This window comes from Mobula hypostoma, chromosome 11 (genome assembly GCF_963921235.1).
Source record: "Mobula hypostoma chromosome 11, sMobHyp1.1, whole genome shotgun sequence".
NCBI classification, from domain to species: Eukaryota; Metazoa; Chordata; class Chondrichthyes; order Myliobatiformes; family Myliobatidae; genus Mobula; species Mobula hypostoma.
The window spans coordinates 73,473,083-73,492,382 of record NC_086107.1 but is presented as its reverse complement, the minus strand read 5'-3'; the positions used below and the strand labels follow the sequence as shown (position 1 = coordinate 73,492,382).

Sequence of the window (19,300 nt, the reverse complement as noted above, 5' to 3'; positions counted from 1 at the left end):
ACCAGTTCTTAAAGCGATAAATTCAAACACAGTTCTTCGAATGGTAAATTTTAAAGTCCAAGAGATTTATATAGTCAATTAGGAGAGACTTTCATGAAGTAACGAATTCCTCAAAGACACAACGTCACTGCCACTCCCAGTTGGATCCTACCTTGTCCACAGGATTCATGACAACGGAAATAAAATGGTTTTAAAGGCACTGACCTTCCTCCTCCGTAGAATAGATCCTGCACAGCCTTTTCTGCTTCCTTTTTAGCAGAGGCTATATCATGCAGATCACTTTCCTGAACGAATTCAATATTGGTCGATCCTTTCCAAACCCGTCGAACGTCTCCTTCAAGGTCCCGTCTTCACTCTCCAATGTTACTGAAAAGATACATTAACAAACCTGGCAGCGATTGATCAAACTGCCAGCTCAGACTTCTGTACCTTATATTAGAACATAAAACTCCGTTTAAAATCAAAACTGCATCATAATACAAATAAGCAACGGAGCGGAGTATCTCATTGACGTTCTAACTGAAAAACTAACTGCGCCACCAGGGGTCTTCCCTTTTATACGTGTGGTGAACATGTCATCATGTGACCTTACATCAGCAGGAAAACTACATCAGGTGACCTCCAAAAGACCATTACATCATTCTCACAAGAAAGTCACAAGATCTCCCTGAGGTATGTAACACCGACCTTTCCGATTCAGCTTGGCTCTTAAATCAATCAAACTTCCGATCTTTCTTCAACTTCGCCCTGCTTCAGCTCTGCCACATCAAATTACCTCCAAATCCACTCCAGCAATTTCAGCCCTGATGTGCTACAATTGTCCTTCCTCTTTGAGATCCCACACCATATCAATGCCAGGTTGTACAGGCAATTCAGCACAACTTTGTCAGGGAAGCCACACGCCACTGATTGCGATTATTTACCAGAAAAATCTTCAGTTGCTTTTTTTGTTTTGTTGTACACCAGCAAGTAGTCACTGAACTTCCACAGCGCCATCTTAAATCGGAAGGTGGAGGTAATGTTCTCGGCCAGGGGTAGGTTGGTACGGGGGTTTTTGAGTGGAAGGTCTATCCCTTTGATGTTTTAGGGAACAAGCCATCATCATCATCATTATGTACCATGTAGGTTCTTGGCAATTTTTTCTGCAGATGTGTTTGCCATTGCCTTCTTCTGGGCAGTGACTTTACAAGATGGGTGACCCCAGCCATTATCAAAACCCTTCAGAGATTGTCTGCCTAGTGTCAGTGGTTGCATAGCACTACTTATTCTTCTTCTGACTTTTAATGGCGATTGGCAGTCAAACTTAAAGGTGAATTACTGCCACCAGCTGGACTGGAGTGAGGTGTACAGAGTTGGGAAATAAAAACCCCTACTAGTTCTTTATTAACTGAAAACTAAATTACCCCAAAAGCCCTATAGATTTTAAATAATGAAAGGCAATATTGTGACTTAGTCACTTCCATAACTTAGTAAAGTTTTTAAATGAAAACTGTCAACCCCCAAAGCTAGTAGTGCAGCCTGCATTTGCTTTCTTTCAACCTTGTATGCTTCACATTGTAAAAGAATGTGTTCGGCTGTTTCATAATGAAGATAACACCTACACATCCCAGTGATGTTTTCCAACAAGATACAAGGAATAATTAAGCATAGTATGCCCAATTCTAAGTCAAGTCAATACTATTCCTTCTTTTCTTGTCTTACCTTCTCCCATCAATCCAACAGCTTTATGTATTCTATAAAGGGGTCTCCCCTAATGTCCATTATCCCACAGATCTTACCATAATCCCCTAATTCTTAGCTCTACCAATCCCTTAGCTTCTGGTTTGCTGAGTCAAAGTTCTATATCCACAGATGAACTTTTAACAGCTTTTTTGGCCAAACAATCAACCCGTTCATTCCCCTCAACATCTCAATGTGCAGGAACATGACAGGCCTTGATATGCACCAGCTGCTCATATGGCTTCACATGATTCTGATGCAGGTGTAACACATTGGCTAAGGGTGACCTGAGGCTAGCAGACAGAAGGAGTGCTTTTCATTTGTTACACATTTATCTCCAACCTGCCACCCAAGGGAACATGTAGGGAAGTCAAAGAGCAACTTGGAGCTGTGTCGAGAAGTGCACGTGTGCCAGTACTGTTTGCACACTTTGCTCCAACACCAAAATTGGGATGACCATGACTCTGGTGAAGGGACCAGAGGAACTCTTTCTCCTGCAGCTGAAGACCTATTGAGATTGAGGCGCGTTCAGCAGATGCTGTTAAGATCCATATTCGGAAATCAAGGGAAACACACAGCCAGTACAAGAACTGTCGTGTTCAGAAATGCTCAGACCTTCTAACGGCGTCGGTGGCGAAAGGAACATCCAGCCGATTTCCGTTCACTGACCTCCGGTCAGGAACGCGCGGTTACGGTTGGAGACCGCGCATTGGGAAAATGGTCACGTGCGCGTGCGAGAGTAAGCTCGCGTCCGCATGCGCGGGCTCGGCCGGCCGGCGCTCGAGTCCCGCATTTCGTGCTGGCTTACGTGGCGGCGGCTGAAGCAGGAGTGGGTGTGGGGGTAAGGGAGGAGGCCGCAGTGGTGGCTGTTCCTGTCCGCTGTCGCCGGAGGTGAGTACTCGGGGAAGGGTGAAGGCGAGCTGGGTTCCTGAGGGGGATATTTTTGCTTCCATTATCGACCGACACACACGGAGTAGCCCGCCTTACCTTCTTCTGTCCTGCCACCTACTCACTAACTTGCCTAAAAGTTGATCGGTGCTTCCCGACCCTCACCCGTTTAAAGGCTGTGACTGGTTGGTAAGTGGCTAGGCTTCCTCTGCAGCCCACTAGGAGAGAGGCTCAAAGCTCATCAGCGCCTGGAGAAGAGGGCTTGTGTTCGGGATTCCCTCCATCCCAGCTGACCCTGGCGAGGGAGTCCATTTCCTACTAAATCTGCGCATAGGATTCTACACCCCCACCCTCGAATCTTTGGACAATTACCCCACTCCACACCATCACCCCCACCCACTCCCTCACCCTGGGTATTGTATCACCCCACCCCTGAATCTCTGGGCAACCTTTTGCCCCCACCCCACACACTATCAAGGACAAGGCATTGCACCCCACCATCTGAATCTCTGGGCAACCTTTTGCCCCTCCCGTCCCCCGAATCTCTGTGCAAGGTATTACCTCCACCCCACGCTATCATGGACAAGGTATTGTCCCCAACCCCCCCCTCAAAATCTTGGGCAACCTTTTACTCCCACCCCCAAATCTCTGTGCAAGGTATTACCTCCACCCCATCCAAGGCATAGCCCCCATCTCTTTCCCCCCCCCGGGCAAGGTATTACCCCCACTCCACACTATCGTGGACAAGCCATCACCCCCACTCAAGCCCTATCCTTGAATATTATATCACCACCCCTGCCCCCCTCCCCCATGGGAGGAAAGGGGGATAAACAGAGGGAGGTGATGGGCAGGTAAGGAGATAAGGTGAGAAAGGGAATTGGGAATGGTGGTGGGTGGGGGCGCTAGCAGAAGTTCAAGAAATTGTTGTTCAATCCATCAAGTTGTGTAGCTCCTCCGACCTGAGTGTGGCCTCATGGCCTCAGTACAGGAGGCCATGTGGAAGGAATGAGGGTCTTTCAATCCCATATACCAGGAAGATGATGTCTCTTGCCTCGATAGTCCCTGAAAGCAAGTGTGTGCATGATTGTGCGGTGGAGAGGAAATCTTTTATTTCATCAGGTCTGTGGCATGTGGGTGGATCTCCCACTCACCAACCCCATGGATGGATGAGGCAAATTCTTCCCTTTCACCAGCCTCAAGTCTCATCCAACACATGGGTGGATGGAGCAGAGTGTCTCCTATTTTAGTGTCTCATGGGAGGAGAAAGGTGATTGCCTCCTTCATGGCCTTATCATTAATGGTAGGAAGGAGGGATCTGCTGTTCTGCTTTGTCATGACACTTTTCTGCCTTGTGGGTGGCTCATGTCAAGGTCTGGAGAGCAGGACACAGAGTAACAACCACACCCGCATTAGGCTGCACCTCTTCCACCAACGTATTGACCTGCTTTTGTAGATCACCTTTGCATCCATTGTATCTCAAGCTTCTGGATGTCTCAAAGTATTTAGTGGAGCAAGACAAAATATTTAATGATTTAGTAGTATTTAAGGAGATTCCTGAATGTGGCGAGGACATTCCAAGCATATAGATGGCTGGTAAAGTATTTTTGTGGCTAAAGTCAGCTCATCAGAGGATTTGTCAGCTCATTGATGGATTTGGGTGGGTGGTCAAAGTGGGAATTTTCATTTAAGAAGATTTGCAGGTTTATTTGTCTTTAAATAAAATGTAGGTGCAGGGACATGGCATGGGGGGATTGCCTATCATCTGCATCCATGCCAATTATCTCTTGCTTTGATTTCTAACTGTGCTTGAGGCACGGCAAAAGAGAAACACGGTAGAAAATATAGCTGCAGCTGTTTGCATATATTTTCATTGTCAGCACACGTTTGAAAGGGGAGTAGATCGCCAAGCTTTTGCAAGATAGAACAGGATTTTATAGTAATACAAAGCATAAGCTGGCAAAGGACACGACAAACTCCAATATAATAAAGTATGTGTTGTAAGTTTGTAGAAGCACTGAGAAATAGCAGATAATTTTGAGACGCACGGTAACTGTTTACCTCATTTAAAAGGTGGTGATGTCTAGATTTGCTGTTTCAATTTGTTTCTTCCTAGCAATAATTATTCAAATATTTATTTTGTTTGGTCACAATTTGCATTTGTGTATTGCCAAGAATAATGTTCTTTATGGTCTGTTAGAAACAACAACATACAGATATAGTTGAAATTTTTCTAGGAATGTGGGCATGTGATTCAGTAATTCTGAAATACTTGTAAAGTCCAGCTTTCTGTAGACAAATCTATTGATCATGCAATAATTCAGATGTAGTTGAAACCGATTTGCAGAGGAATTTAAAATGACTAGAGAATGTATTGACTATATATTCTGGCTCTTTTTCTTCTTATGCATGGTTGCTCACAGCTTTGTGGCTTTTCATAAACTCAAATCCACATTTGAATTTCATGCATTCTTTTGATTTCAAGGCCGGGGCAATGGCATGACTGAAAGTAAATCAGAACTAATGTTGGGAAATGAACATTTTTTAAAAAAGTGCTGGAAATCTGAAAATAGTCTAGAAACATTCAGCAGATCTGGCAGCATCGAAGGAAAGAGAAACGGTTGATTCAGACTCAGAACCCTTCATCAAGACTGTGAGAGAAATAAGTGAATGTTGCAGATAAGCTGAAGGGTATCTTTCATTCTCGCCTACAGTGACTTGTATTTCTCCTTCCCAGTCCCGATGAAGGGTCACAAGCCCAAAACATTAACTCTTTCTCTTCCTATAGATGCTGTCTCACCAGCTGAGTGTTTTCAGCAATTAATTTTTATATTATTCATATTGGCAGGGTTTTTGCAGAATATTAAATTAATTTTGGGGTAGGCTGTGAAAGTGGTTGAATCCAGTGACGGGCATGTTGGATCACATAAAATAGTGGAAATGAGCATTGTGTTGTGGTTTATCTCCCGTGAATTTTGTTCTTGCTTCTATTGCCTGTTTATAATGCTAAACTAACATCCTTTATTTTAATTGTTAATGGCTATGTGATTTATGCAATGAAAGATTAAAACAGAAACATGCAAATCATTTGTTTAAAATTTGAGAAAGTCAGGCAAGATATTGTCTGGAACATTGCATTCCTTTCTTAATCTGTCACAGCCTTCATGCATCTTCCTTTCTTTCCTCAGTTTTGATTTTATTTTGGATACAGCATTTCTAGCATTTTGTGGTTCTGATATTTGTTGCTCAACATTAATTTATCTTGGTGTCAGTAAGTAGCTGTGTTTGATTATTGCAGATTGCTTGGGGAGTTTCAGTATTTAGACCTGCTAATGAAAGAGCAGTGATACAGTTCCAAGGCTGGTTTAGTGTGAGAACTGCTCCTAGCAGTTGAAGGTTGCAGGCTTGGGAGGTGTTGTTAGAGAAGTCCTGATTAGTTGATGTCCTTAATTTGAGAGTGCACTTGGTAGAAGCCTTGGTAGAAATGTGGTGAAGGGCTGAATTTGGAGGGGAACCAGCAGGAGGAATGTGTGAATGATGGCTCAATGAAGAAAGTTGGGCCGGGGGGGGGGGAATGGAAGGAGAAGTGATGGGACTGGTGGGGAAGGGAGTGGTTATGACACTTGGCAAAATCTACGTTCATCAGGTTGAAGACTACCTAGTTGGGTTATGAGGTGCTGCTCCTCTTTCCTGTGTCTGGCTTCAACTTGGCAGCAGAGGAGGCTGTGTTGCTTGTTGCCCTGCTTGTGGTCAGAGGGAGAAAGTGTAAACTCCATGCAGACAGAACCAGAAGTCAGGAATGAACTTGGGCTGCTGGACATGAGGCAGCAAGCAGCTCTCCCAGCTATATCACTGTGCTGTTAATTGGAGGGTTTTCATTTTTTTTACATATACCAAGTTTATTCCATGGCTACAATGTCACAACAAAAACCTATATGCAACATTCAAAGCTTCATAAAACACCATTTACAGTTTCAAGTTAAAATACCATTGTTGTTATCTACAACACACTTGAGTCCCTTAGAGCCTACCATTTACAGAAATCCCTTATTGTACCAGTATATACTGCATGCTTCTCTGGGGACACCTGAGCGTGGATGTATCCTGGAAAGAGAGACAGGATCTTAATTCCTTTTGACAGGATTTTGAGGTTCCTAATGTCACATTTGATCAGGTGCTGCATGCACTTTCATCTCTGAAAATCACTATTTTTGTTCAGGTTTGACTAAGCTTTAGTAAGATCTAGATCTGAATGGTATTTGTGAAATTCATCTCGATGAGCAAATTATTGGTAAGTGCACCTTCTATCACTGATAACTGAGGGTGAACTGAAAGATTGATTTTTTTTTGCTAATTGTATTGGCTTTACTGGACAGCTTTAAACATAATCAGGTAGCTGCCCATATTGTAGGTGTATTAGAAATATTTGAAGGCTGTGTAACACAACCTGCTCACTAGAGCTGTGGTGTTGAGGCCCTGAGATTTGATGAATTTGGTGTTCTTTACTGTTAGTTGATAGCCCAGGGTAAGTATAATTGGCAGAATAGGAACTTAAGGTTGGGCTTACATGGATGATGTGCTTGACACTTAACTAAAGATAGTTGAAGGTGCTGCAGTAGGCACGGTTCAGGTTAAAGGTGGCCTCCTATTCTTAGGCTCTTTGTTGTTGCACAAATATCAGCATTTTGTGACAAGGCTGTGGTAACTAGTCAAAGGCCTTCTTAAAGTCCAAATATACAACATCCACTGCATCCCCTTTATCTATCCTACTTGTAATCTGCTCAAAGAATTCGAACAGGCGGGATTTTCCCTGAAGGAAACCACGCTGACTTCATACTATCTTGTCCTGTGTCACCAAGTACTCCATCACCTCATCCTTAACAATTAACTCTTAACATCTTCCCAACCACTGGGGTCAGGCCAACTGGTCGAAATTTCCTTTCTGCTGCCTTCCTCCTTTCTTTAAAGAGTAGATAACATTTGCAATTTTCCAGTCCTCTGGCACCATGCCAGAGTCCAATGATTTTAGAAAGATTATTTCTAATGCCACCACAATCTCTAACGCTACCTCTTTTTTCAGAACCCTAGGGTGCAGTTCTTCTGGTCCGGGTAACTTGTGTACCTCTAGGTCTTTAAGCTTTTTGAGCACCTTCTCTCTTGTAACAGTAACAGCACTCATTTCTTTTTCTTTGCACACTACATCAGGCATACTGCTAGTGTCTTCCACAGTGAAGACTGATACAACATACTTATTTAGTTTATCTGCCATCTCCTTATCCCCCATTACTATTTCTCCTGCCTCATTTTCTAGAGGACCTATATCCAGTCTTATTTCTCTTTTATTTTTAACATACTTTGATATTATTTGCTAGCTTGCTTTCATAGTTCATCTTTTCCCTTCTAATGATTTTTTTAGTTGCTCTCTGTAGGTTTTTAAAAACTTGCCAATCCTCTACCTTCCCACTAATGTTTGCTTTGTTGTATGCCCTTTGTTTGCTTTTACAATATCTTTGACTTCTCTTGTCAGCCCTGGTTGTACTATTTTACCATTTGAGTATTTCTTCATTTTTGGAATGCACATGTCCTGCACCTTCCTCGTTTTTTCCCCCCAGAAACGCATGCCATTGCTGCTCTGCTGACATCCCTGCCAGCTGCTCTTTCCAATTTACTTTGGCCGACTCCTCTCTCATACCACTGCAATTTCCCTTACTCCACTGAAATACTGCTACATCAGACTTTACTTTCTCCCTATCAAAATTCAAGTTGTACACAATCATACTGTGATCACCTTGAAGACCCCTTTTACCTTAAGCTCCCTAATGCTTCTGGTTCATTACATAACACCCAATCCAGTATAGCTGATCCCCTAGTACAGTGGTCCCCAACCACCAGGCCGCGGACTGGTACCAGGCTGCAAAGCATGTGCTACCGGGCCGCGAGGAAATGATATGAGTCAGCTGCACCTTTCCTCATTCCCTGTCACGCACTGTTGAACTTGAACATAGGATTGCCAACTGTCCCGTATTTGCTGGGCATCCCATATATTGGGCTAAATTGGTTTGTCCCATACGGGGCTGCCCTTGTTCCATATTTCCTCTGCTAAGGTAGAGCGTTCCTATAAAACCTTTTGTGCCGAAATGGCATAAAGTGAAGAAGCAATTACTTAATTTATATGGGAAAAATTTTTGAGCGTTCCCAGACCCAAAAAATAACCTACCAAATAATACCAAATAACACATAAAGCCGAAAATAACACTAATATATAGTAAAAGCAGGAATAATATGATAAACACACAGCCTATATAAAGTAGAAATAATGTATGTACAGTACAGTCGGAAAGATTAAGCCAAAACCAATTTGTGGAAAAAAATCGGCACGTACGTGCATGTGTACACAGGTGCCCGCGTAAGGCTTCATGGTCATCGTAGTCTTTCCTGGGGTAAACGCAAGCATCCCGGGATTTGACTGCTAATTTTGTTCCTTATTTGGAAGTGAGAAAGTTGGTAACCCTAACTGTAAAAGACATGTTGAGGTGAATTTAACCCTACTTGAACAGCAGTCCCCCCCCCCACCGGGTCAGCCGTTCTGCAAGAATATTGTCGGTATTAAGCCGGCCCGTAAACCGGCCCGCGGTGCAAAAAAGGTTGGGGACCCCTGCCCTGGTAGGCTCAACGACAAACTGCTCCAAAAAGCCATCTCTTGGGCATTCGACAAACTCACTGTCTTGTTACCAACCTGATTTTCCCAATCGACCTGCATGTTAAAATCTCCCATGACTACCATAACATTGCCCTTTTGACTCACCTTTTCTATTTCCTGTTGTAACCTGTGGTCCACCTCCCACCCATTGTTGGGAGGCCTGTAGATAACTGCCATCAACGTCCTTTTACCCTGGCAGTTTCTTAACACAACCCACAAGGATTCAGCATCTTCTGATCCTATGTCACATCTTTCTACTGATTTGATGCCATTCTTTACCCCCTCTGTCTGCCTACCTTCCTATCCCTCCAATACAACTTGTAACCTTGGACATTCAGCTCCCAACTACAGTCATCCTTCAGCCATGATTCAGTGATGGCCACATCATACCTGGCAATCTGTAATATTGCAACAAGATCATCCACCTTATTTCTTATATTATGCACATTTAGATACAACACCTTGCTATCCTTTCTGATTTTGCATCCTTAATGATGTGATACTCAGCCTGGGATCTCCCAGTTCTCCAACATCTGGGACAAAAACACACTACAGCCATTTAAATGATAAGAGAGGGAGAATTAAACAAAAAGGAAACTTTAACATGCTTTTTTTTTTAAAAGTACTTTTTTCAAAATTTTCCAAAAAAAAATGAAATCAACAAGAACACGTGTAAAAACGAAATAAGCAAAAAAAAAAGGGACATGACATTAGAGGGATGCCTATTGTACAAAGTGCTCAAAAATACTAAACATTAAACCTCAAATGAGGGCCATGAGAAATCAGCTGGGGGGAAATTGTTCATCCGCCCCCGGCCTCGTTCAGGTCAGCAGGAAATGGATCCCAGATAGCCAAAAAATTTTTAATTGAATTGGTTCTCAAGAACCTAAGTTTCTCCATCTGTATGACTAAGATCATATCAGCCATCCATCTCCTAAGGGAAGGGGGAGAGGGTGACTTCCATTCCCTCAAGGTAAGTCTTTTAGCAACAATCATCCCTAGCATCAGAGATTGTTGTATAGCTGTAGGGAAACAAATGGTAGATTACAAACAGCCAAAGATGGCGAGACCAGCTTCCAAGGGGAAGGATCTTTTATAGGCCTTCGAATATCAGTCGAATATTTTGGACCAAAATCCAGTCAGTAATGGGCAAAACCAAAAGGTGTGTGACAATGTGGCCTCCGTCCCTTGGCATCCATTGGCGAGACAGAACGGTAAATACTGTGCAATCTAAGTTTAGTGTAGTGGAGACGATGAACAACTTTAAACTCGATCAGTTGGTGCCTGCTGTTAACAGAGCAAGCCTGTATCATAGACAAACTCTTGTCCCAGGCAGCTTCAGATAATTCAATGCCCAACTCCTCTCTCCAGGTGTCTCTAATCTTCACAGTAGACGCTGCAGTGCAATCATCAAACAAACGTACAAACTTAGAAATGAGATGCTTGGAGTCGGGGGGGGGGGGGTTCTTTAAAATATCAAAAAATATATGCTTCCCTGGAAGGATTTCAAAATTACAAATCTTAGATTGAATGTAGCGTCTAATTTGTAAGTAACGAAAAAAGTGCGAATGAGGCAGCTCAAATTTCTCTTTCAGCAGACTAAATGTTGCAAACCGTGCTTCTATGTACAGGTCTTCAATAGAAACTAGACCCTTCTCCCTCCAAGCATGGTAGGTTTTATCTGACCATGAGGGTAGAAAGGAGTGAATGAAACAGATTGGTGTTTGTACAGAGGTCTCTGGTTAATTCCGAACGCTCCTGATCTGATTTATACTTTATACTTTATTGTCGCCAAACAATTGGTACTAGAACATACAATCATCACAGCAATATTTGATTCTGCGCTTCCCACTTCCTGGATTACAAATATTAAATATTAAAAATAGTTAAAATTAGTAAATATTAAAAACTTAAATTATAAATCACAAACAGAAAATAGAAAATATGGTAGTGCAAAAAAAAAACCGAGAGGCAGGTCCGGATATTTGGAGGGTACGGCCCAGATCCGGGTCAGGATCTGTTCAGCAGTCTTATCACAGTTGGAAAGAAGCTGTTCCCAAATCTGGCCGTACGAGTCTTCAAGCTCCTGAACCTTCTCCCAGAAGGAAGAGGGACGAAAAGTCTGTTGGCTGGGTGGGTCGTGTCCTTGATTATCCTGTCAGCACTGCTCCGACAGCGTGCGGTGTAAAGTGAGTCCACAGATGGAAGATTGGTTTGTGTGATGTGCTGCGCTGTGTTCACGATCTTCTGCAGCTTCTTTCGGTCTTGGACAGGATAACTTCCATACCAGGTTGTGATGCACCCTAGAAGAATGCTTTCTACGGTGCAGCTATAAAAATTAGTGAGGGTTTTAGGGGACAGGCCAAATTTCTTTAGTTTTCTCAGGAAGTAAAGGCGCTGGTGGGCCTTCTTGGCAGTGAACTCTGCTTGGTTGGACCAAGTCAGGTCATTTGTGATATTGACCCCGAGGAACTTAAAGCTTTTGACCTGTTCCACTTGCGCACCACCGATGTAAATTGGGTTGTGCGGTCCGCTACTCCTTCTGAAGTCGACAACCAATTCCTTCGTCTTGCTGACGTTGAGAGATAAGTTATTGTCTTCGCACCATGCCACCAGGTTCTTAATTTCCTCTCTGTACTCAAACTCATCATTACCCGAGATACGGCCCACAATTATTGTGTCATCAGCAAACTTACATATAGGTGTCTCCCGCTTTTCGAACGTTCGCTTTACAAAACCTTACTGTTACGAAAGACCTACATTAGTTCCCTGTTTTCGCTAACAGAAGGTGTTTTCACTGTTGTGCGGTCTGCTACTCCTTCTGAAGTCGACAACCAATGTGAGCAGCTGTTTGCAAGATGAGTTCTGAGGTATTGGAAAAGCTTAAAAGAGCTCGTAAGGGTGTTACACTTAGCGTAAAACTAGACATAATTAAACGTTTTGATCGTGGTGAATGAAGTAAGGACAACGTGAGTTTGGCTTGTGGAAGCTGACGAAGATGATGTTGAAGAGGTTTTTGCATCCCATGACCAAGAGCTGATAGATGAAGAGCTGATGCAATTGGAAGAGGAAAGGATAACAATCGAAACCGAATGCAGTAGTGAAATGAACGTGAAGCAACTGCATGAGATTTTCGCTGCAATGATAAAGTACGACTTTAATTTTGAAGGGGTACGTAGGTTTAGGGGATATTTGCAGGATGGTTTGAGTGCTTACAAAGAACTGTATGATAGAAAAATGTGCGAGGCTCAGCAGTCAAGCATGCTTTCCACATCAGCCGCAGCAGACGACGAACCTCAACCTTCGACATCGAGGCAGGCAGTCATAGGAGAAGATGAGCTGCCTGCTGTAATGGAAACAGACGACACCCCAGTGTCCCACCACCCCAACCTGCAGGCCGTGGACAGATACCGATTCATGGAGAATGCAGCAGTAGCCGGGAGGCACACAGCACATCTTTAAGAAAAAAGCCGAAATAAACATGCTAATTAATTAGGTGCCGCCCGATACATAATTGTTTTCGACTGCAATAAAAGATTGAAAATGCTGTAAACATATCCGCCAGTTGGTTGGCACAGGTTTTCAGGGCCCTACTAGGTACTCCATTGGGGCCTGTTGCCTTGTGAGAGTTCACCTCTTGAAAGACAGCCTGATATCGCCCTCTGAGACTGAGGTCACAGGATCACCGGATGCTGCAGCGATCCTCATAGCTGTAGTTCTATTTTCCCTTTGAAAGACAGCGACTGTACGTCATTAGGATTTTGAAGAGATTTGGTACGTCAAGAAAAACACTCAAAAGCTTCTAAAGATGTACCGTGGAGAGCATTCTGACAGGCTGCATCACTGTCTGGGATGCGGGGGGTGGGGGGCTACTGCACAGGACCAAAAGAAGCTGCAGAGGGTCGTAAATTTAGTTGGCTCTATCTTGGGTTCTAGCCTACAAAGTACCTAGAACCTCTTCAAGGAGTGGTGTCTCAGAAAGGCAGTGCATGCCCTTTTCTCACTGTTATGATCAGGTAAGAGGTACAGAAGCCTGAATGCACACTGCGTGATTCAGGAACAGCTTCTTCCCCTCTGCCATCCGATTCCTAAATGGACATTGAACCCGTGAACACTACCTCACTTTTTAATAATTCTGTTTTTGCACAATTTTTAATCTATTCAACATGCATATACTTTTATTTATTATTTTTTCCTCTTTTATATTATGTATTGCATTGAACTGCTGCTGCTAAATTAACAAATTTCATGACATATGCCAGTGATAATAAACCTGATTCTGAAAGCATGCATAAAAAGCACTGAGCTCATCTGGGACTGAAGCATCACTTCCATTCATGATGTTGGATTTCGCTTTGTAGGAAGTAATGGCCTGCCGACCCTGCCAATGTTGACGTGCATTGGATTCTGCTTCCAACCTCATACGAAATTGTTCCCTGGCTCTTAAATAAGGGCCCAAAACTGCTCTCAATACTGGAGTGAGGCATCACCAGTCCCTTGTACAGCATCAGCAGTACATCCTTGCTTTTATATTCTCGTCTTGAAATAATTGCTAACATTGCATTTGCCTTCCTCACCACCAATTCAACCTGTAAACCAACCTTAAGGGAATCCTGAACGGGGATTCCTAAATCCCTTTACATCTCAGATTTTTGAATTTTCACCCTGTTTAGAAAATTTTTATTCTTTCTATCAGAGTGTAAGACTATACACATCCCATCTGCCTCCTTTTTCCCATTCTCCTAGCTAAGTCCTTCTGCAGTCTCTCTGCTTCCTCGACGCCATCTCCTTCTCTGCCTATCTTAGAATCAGACACAGAAAGCCATCAGTTTTATCATCCAGATCATTGACAAACAACATAAAGCGAAATGGTCCCAACACAGACCCCAGTGAAACACCGCTAATCACCCCCGCAAGGCAACAGGCCCCAATGCCCAATGGAGTTATCAGGTAAGGCCCCGAAAACATGTGCCAACCAACTGGTAGGGGTGTTTACGGCATTTTCTTTTTCAATTTTTCATTTCTGTAGTTGAAAGTTCCCATTTTATACCAGTGGCCGAGAAGAGCAGGATAAGCTGCCTTAGTGACTATTGTCCCATAGCACTCACATATATGGTGATGAAGTGCTTTGAGAGATTGACTAGAATTAACTCCTGTCTCAGCAATGACCTGGACCCACTGCAATTTGCCTATTGCCAGAATAGTCGCAATATTTGCCTCCCTGTTGGTATTTTAAAAATTCTCAATTCTCGAACTTAACACTAATCTTTGCTCTATTATATGCCCTCACTTGCTTTTGTGTTGGCTTTGACTTCCTTTGTCAGCCATGGTTGTATCACCTTGTCTTTAAAATACTTCATCTATGTCTTCTGAATTGCTCCCAGAAACTCCAGCCATTGCTACTCTGCTGTCATCCCTGCTAGTGTCCCCTTACAATCCACTTTCGCCTACTCCTCCCTCATGCCTCTAATTCCCTTTTCCCCACTTTAATACTGATACATCTTTATTTAGTTTCTCCCTCTCAAATTACAGTGTGAATTCAATCACATTTTGATCACTGTTTCCTAAGGATGGAGGGAGGGAACGTCGACTCAGACCATGAGAGGCCTGCGTTGGGTATTTTCATGCTTTACAACAGGGATCCCCAACCTTTTTTGCACCGCGGACCTGTTTATTATTGACAATATTCTTTTTTTGACAAATCATTTTTGGTGATTCTGTTCAGTGAAACTACACTGTGCATACGTTATTTCTACTTTATATAGGCTGTGTATTTATTATATCATTCCTGCTTTTACTATAGATTAGTGTTATATTAGGTTTTATGTGTTATTTGGTATGATTTGGTAGGTTATTTTTTGGGTCTGGGAACGCTCAAAAAATTTTCCCATATAAATTAATGGTAATTGCTTCTTTGCTTTACACCATTTCGGCACAAAGGTTTCATAGGAACGCTCTACGTTAGCTGGGGCAATAGGGGACAAGGGTGGTCCCTTATGGGACAAACCAATTTAGCCTAATATACGGGATGTCCCGGCTAATACGGGACAGTTGGCAACCCTGAGGGGGGTGTTAATCACGACACGAACATAGGTGATAAGTCAACTATAAGTCACTTATAAGTGACTACTACACTCAATTTCGTTTCTACAAGGGTTTATCTAACAAATTTAATATTAAAACACACAGTGCATATTTTCCTCGCATTAATATAGTGATAAATCAAATATAAGTCACTTATAAGTCATCATAACTTTTATGTAACGTTTGGATATTAAACACAGCACATATTTTCCCCATATGAACCAATAAAATCGTTGCAACACACCAATATCACTGAATCAGTGGGAGCCCTGGGCTTGTTTTCCTGCAAAAAGACAGTCCCATCGAGGGGTGATGGGAGACAGCGATACTCGAAGGGGGTTCCTTATGTCCAGTCTATTCCACTGTTTAGTTTTCGTTGCATTCATTGCAGAAAAGCCCGCTTTGCAGAGGTATGTTGGAAATGCAAGCAACGTTTTCAGTGCTTTCGTGGCTGTCTCAGGATATTTAGCCTTGACTTTGATCCAGAATGCCGGCAGAGATCTTATGTCAAACATACTTTTCAGCCCGCTGTCATTTGCAAGCTCGAGGAGTTGATTTTCTTCCCACGGTGACATGAATGACGCATGCATAATGACCTCGCATGCGTTCAAGTCCAACTTTGGGCGTGCCAGGGACTGAGGAAAGGTGCTGCTGACTCATATCGCCAAATCATATCGTTTCCTGCGGCCCAGTAGCACATTCTTTGGTGGTTGGGGACCGCTGCCTTACAAGGTGCAGATTGGAAGTCTGTGTGGGGCGCCACTCCTCTCATAGACACTAGAGCAATGTGTGGTTAAGTGCCTTGTTCAAGGACACAAACACACTGCTACAGCTGAGGCTCGAACTAGCGACCTTGAGATCACTAGACGAACACCTTAACCACTTGGCCACGTGAGTCGATGTTCCCTCCCTTCCTAAGGATTCTTTTATCTTAAGCTCCCTAATCATATCTGGTTCAGTACACAACACCCAATCCAAAATAGCTCATCCTTTATTGGGTCCAACCACAAGTTGCTCTAAAAACTCATCTCAAAGGCATTCTACAAATTTTGTCTCTTGGGGCTCCACAGCAACTTGATTTTCCCAATCCATCTGCATATTGAAATCCCCCATGACTAATGTAACATTGCCTTTTTGACGTGCGTTTTCTGTCTCCCGCTGTAATTTGTAGACCATATCCTGGCCTCTGTTTAGAGGCCTGTAAGTATTTCACATTGGCATCTTCTTGCCCTTGCAGTTTCTCAACTCTACCCACAAGAATTCGATATCTTCGGATCTTATGTCCCCTCTTGCTAAAGATTTAATTTCATTTTAACCTGCAAAGCCAGTCCTCCCTGCCTGTCCTTTCGATAGATTTTGATAGATACTCACAGCCTTGTATTTGCCAATCTCCAACTGTGATACAAGATCATCTGCCTTATTTTGTATATTGCGTGCATTCAAATATAATACCTTTAGTCCTGTATTTGTCCCCCATTACACTGCAACCCATCCCACTGTCTTTAGTTTTGCCCTTTCATCTGCCTATCCTTCCTGACAGTCTCACTATATACTACCTCTGCTTGTAAACCAACATCCCAGTCCTCAACTGTATCACTCTGGCTCCCATTCCCCTGTCAAATTAGTTTAAACCCTCCATAACAGCTCCAACAAGCCTGTCTGCAAGGATATTGGTCCCCCTCTGGTTCAGGTATAGTCCATCCTTTTGTTTAGGTCACTCTTTCCCCAGAAGAGATAACAATTATACATAAATTTGAAACCTTGCCCCCTACACCAGTTCTCCAGCAACACATTCATATGCCAAATCATCCTATTTGGAGGGAAGAGAAGAGAAGCAGCGCGCTGCGCGTGCGCAGCCCTCTGATGAAAAATGATATTGTATCTGTTAAATAGGGGCCGTGGACAATTCTGATTTGATGAAGATAGACATGAAAGCACAGAGGAACATCTGGAGAAACCTCTGAAACGCTCGTTCGCTGCTGTCGTTACTGCGCGGTCGGGAATCTTTCGGAGGGTAGGCCTCAAAATCCTGGCTTTGCCTGCTGTTGACGGCTGAGAAGGAGATCGAATCGTTCGGATAGTGATGGCGCTCAGTACTTGGTGTTGGAGAGCTGATCAGAGCTCAAAGTTTTCGGATGACTCAGAGTTGGAGCGTGGTCGGGTATGGCACGGAGAGTTTTTCTTCCTTCTCTCCATCTGCGTGAGATGTAGGACATTTGAAAGACTTTGAACTTTTACTGTGCTCATGGACTTCTTCATCAAGTTATAGTATTGTTGCACTGTTGTAACTATATGTTATAATTTTGTGGTTTTGTTAGTTTTTTTTCAGTCTTGGTCTGTCCTATATTTTGTGATATCACACCAGAGGAAATATTGTATCATTTCTTAATGCATGCATTACTAAATGACAATAAAAGAGGACTGCGTGTCATCATAATCTAATCTAATCTTGTTCTCACTGGTGCATGGCACAGGCAGCAATCCAGAGATTGTTAGCCTATTTTTCAGCTTTCTACCTCGCTCTCTAAATTCTCTTTTGGACTTCCTCTCTTTTCATTCCTATGTCTTTGGTACCAATATGTACCATACATCCAGCTGTTCTCTTTAGAATGTCGTGGACATGATCCAAGACATCCCTGTTCCTGGAACCCAGGCAACAATATTCTATCTGGGTTTCTCTGTCACATCCACAGTCTCTCCTATCTACTCCTCTAAATATGGAATCTCCTATCACCTCTCCATTCCTCCTCTATCCGCTTCCATTCTGAGCCACAGTTTCCCTTACAGTCCAAGTCCAGTGGTAAGAGTAGTTGTGGCAAACTGGAGTTTTCCTTGGTTGCAGTCCCCCATTATGCCCTTTGCTCTCCACAAAGCATTACCGAATCGCCTTCTTGGCTGCTGGGTCCACCAGAGCTGACCACATGTAAGGACAGGCATGTCCCTATTTCACTGGGGTAGGAGGCTCACAGGCTACCCTCGTCTGGTTTAGCCTGCCTATGGGAGCGGTCTACCAGGGTGTGGCTGTTGTCGCATGCAAATGGCTATTTAGAACCACTGATGAGAGCTGTGTCTGATGGGAACCAAAGGTGCGTGGGTGCCCCAGAATGGACGCAAAGCCCATTCACGAGAGGTGCTACTGCTCTCTAGACACCATATTCAGGGCAGTGTGTACTGGATGAATTCCTCTGTCGATAACAATTAGGAATTATTACAGTTTTATAGAATTGTGGCATTGGTAATGTCCTAAATTGTTCTGTATTTGAATTAAATACATAATTTGTTACTCAGTTGATTGGTAGTTTGTCTTTTTGTACCTTTTTAACTATGTCCATGAAACTTCAGCTGATTGAGGCAACAAATTAATTGGCCCAAAATGTACTGGTCCCGATGTGTGGCAATTAAACAGAATCCACTGTGTTCACAACTGGATGTAGCAGACATCAGCTTCAATTGAATCTGCTGGCACTTTATCTATAACGCTTGGTGTTTGATTGGGTCATAAACATACGAGTTAGGAACGCATTCTTTTGCAGTTTCCCACTTTGGTGTCTAGTTTGATGTCAGGTAGCCTGCTGGTTTTATTATGTTCCAATGTAGTAGTGTAGAAGGGCCTGACATATCACTGTTTTATCTGAGATAATTAGAAGTCAACTGCAAACTGTAGATGTAGATTTGCACATGGGGCAAATTGGATTAAAGTTGGAGATTTGCTTCCTTACAACATATTCAGATTTCCTTCCTTTTTTTTTCCCAAGGTTATTTAATTAACTGAAATGTAAAAATTTTGTCCTGAATTTAAGATGAATTCTCCAGATCCAGCGTAGACCCAATATCGTTATTTTACCATTTGCAATCCCATAGTAAGTCAGTTGTGACTTGGTGTCAAAAAATCTGTTTCATTTATGCTCCTTG

General features: G+C 43.0%; 1 protein-coding gene across 2 annotated transcripts in view; it reads left to right on the top strand.

The window, feature by feature from the left end:
* The first annotated feature begins 2,477 nt into the window (after positions 1–2,477).
* Positions 2,478–19,300, top strand: part of slc39a13 (solute carrier family 39 member 13) — a 73,272-nt gene continuing 56,449 nt past the window's right edge. The window contains exon 1 of one of the 2 annotated variants that reach the window (XM_063062261.1): positions 2,478–2,610. The gene's annotated coding sequence lies outside the window, so the exon portion shown is untranslated. The remainder of the gene's footprint in view (positions 2,611–19,300) is intronic. The other variant, XM_063062260.1, reaches the window with a different exon arrangement.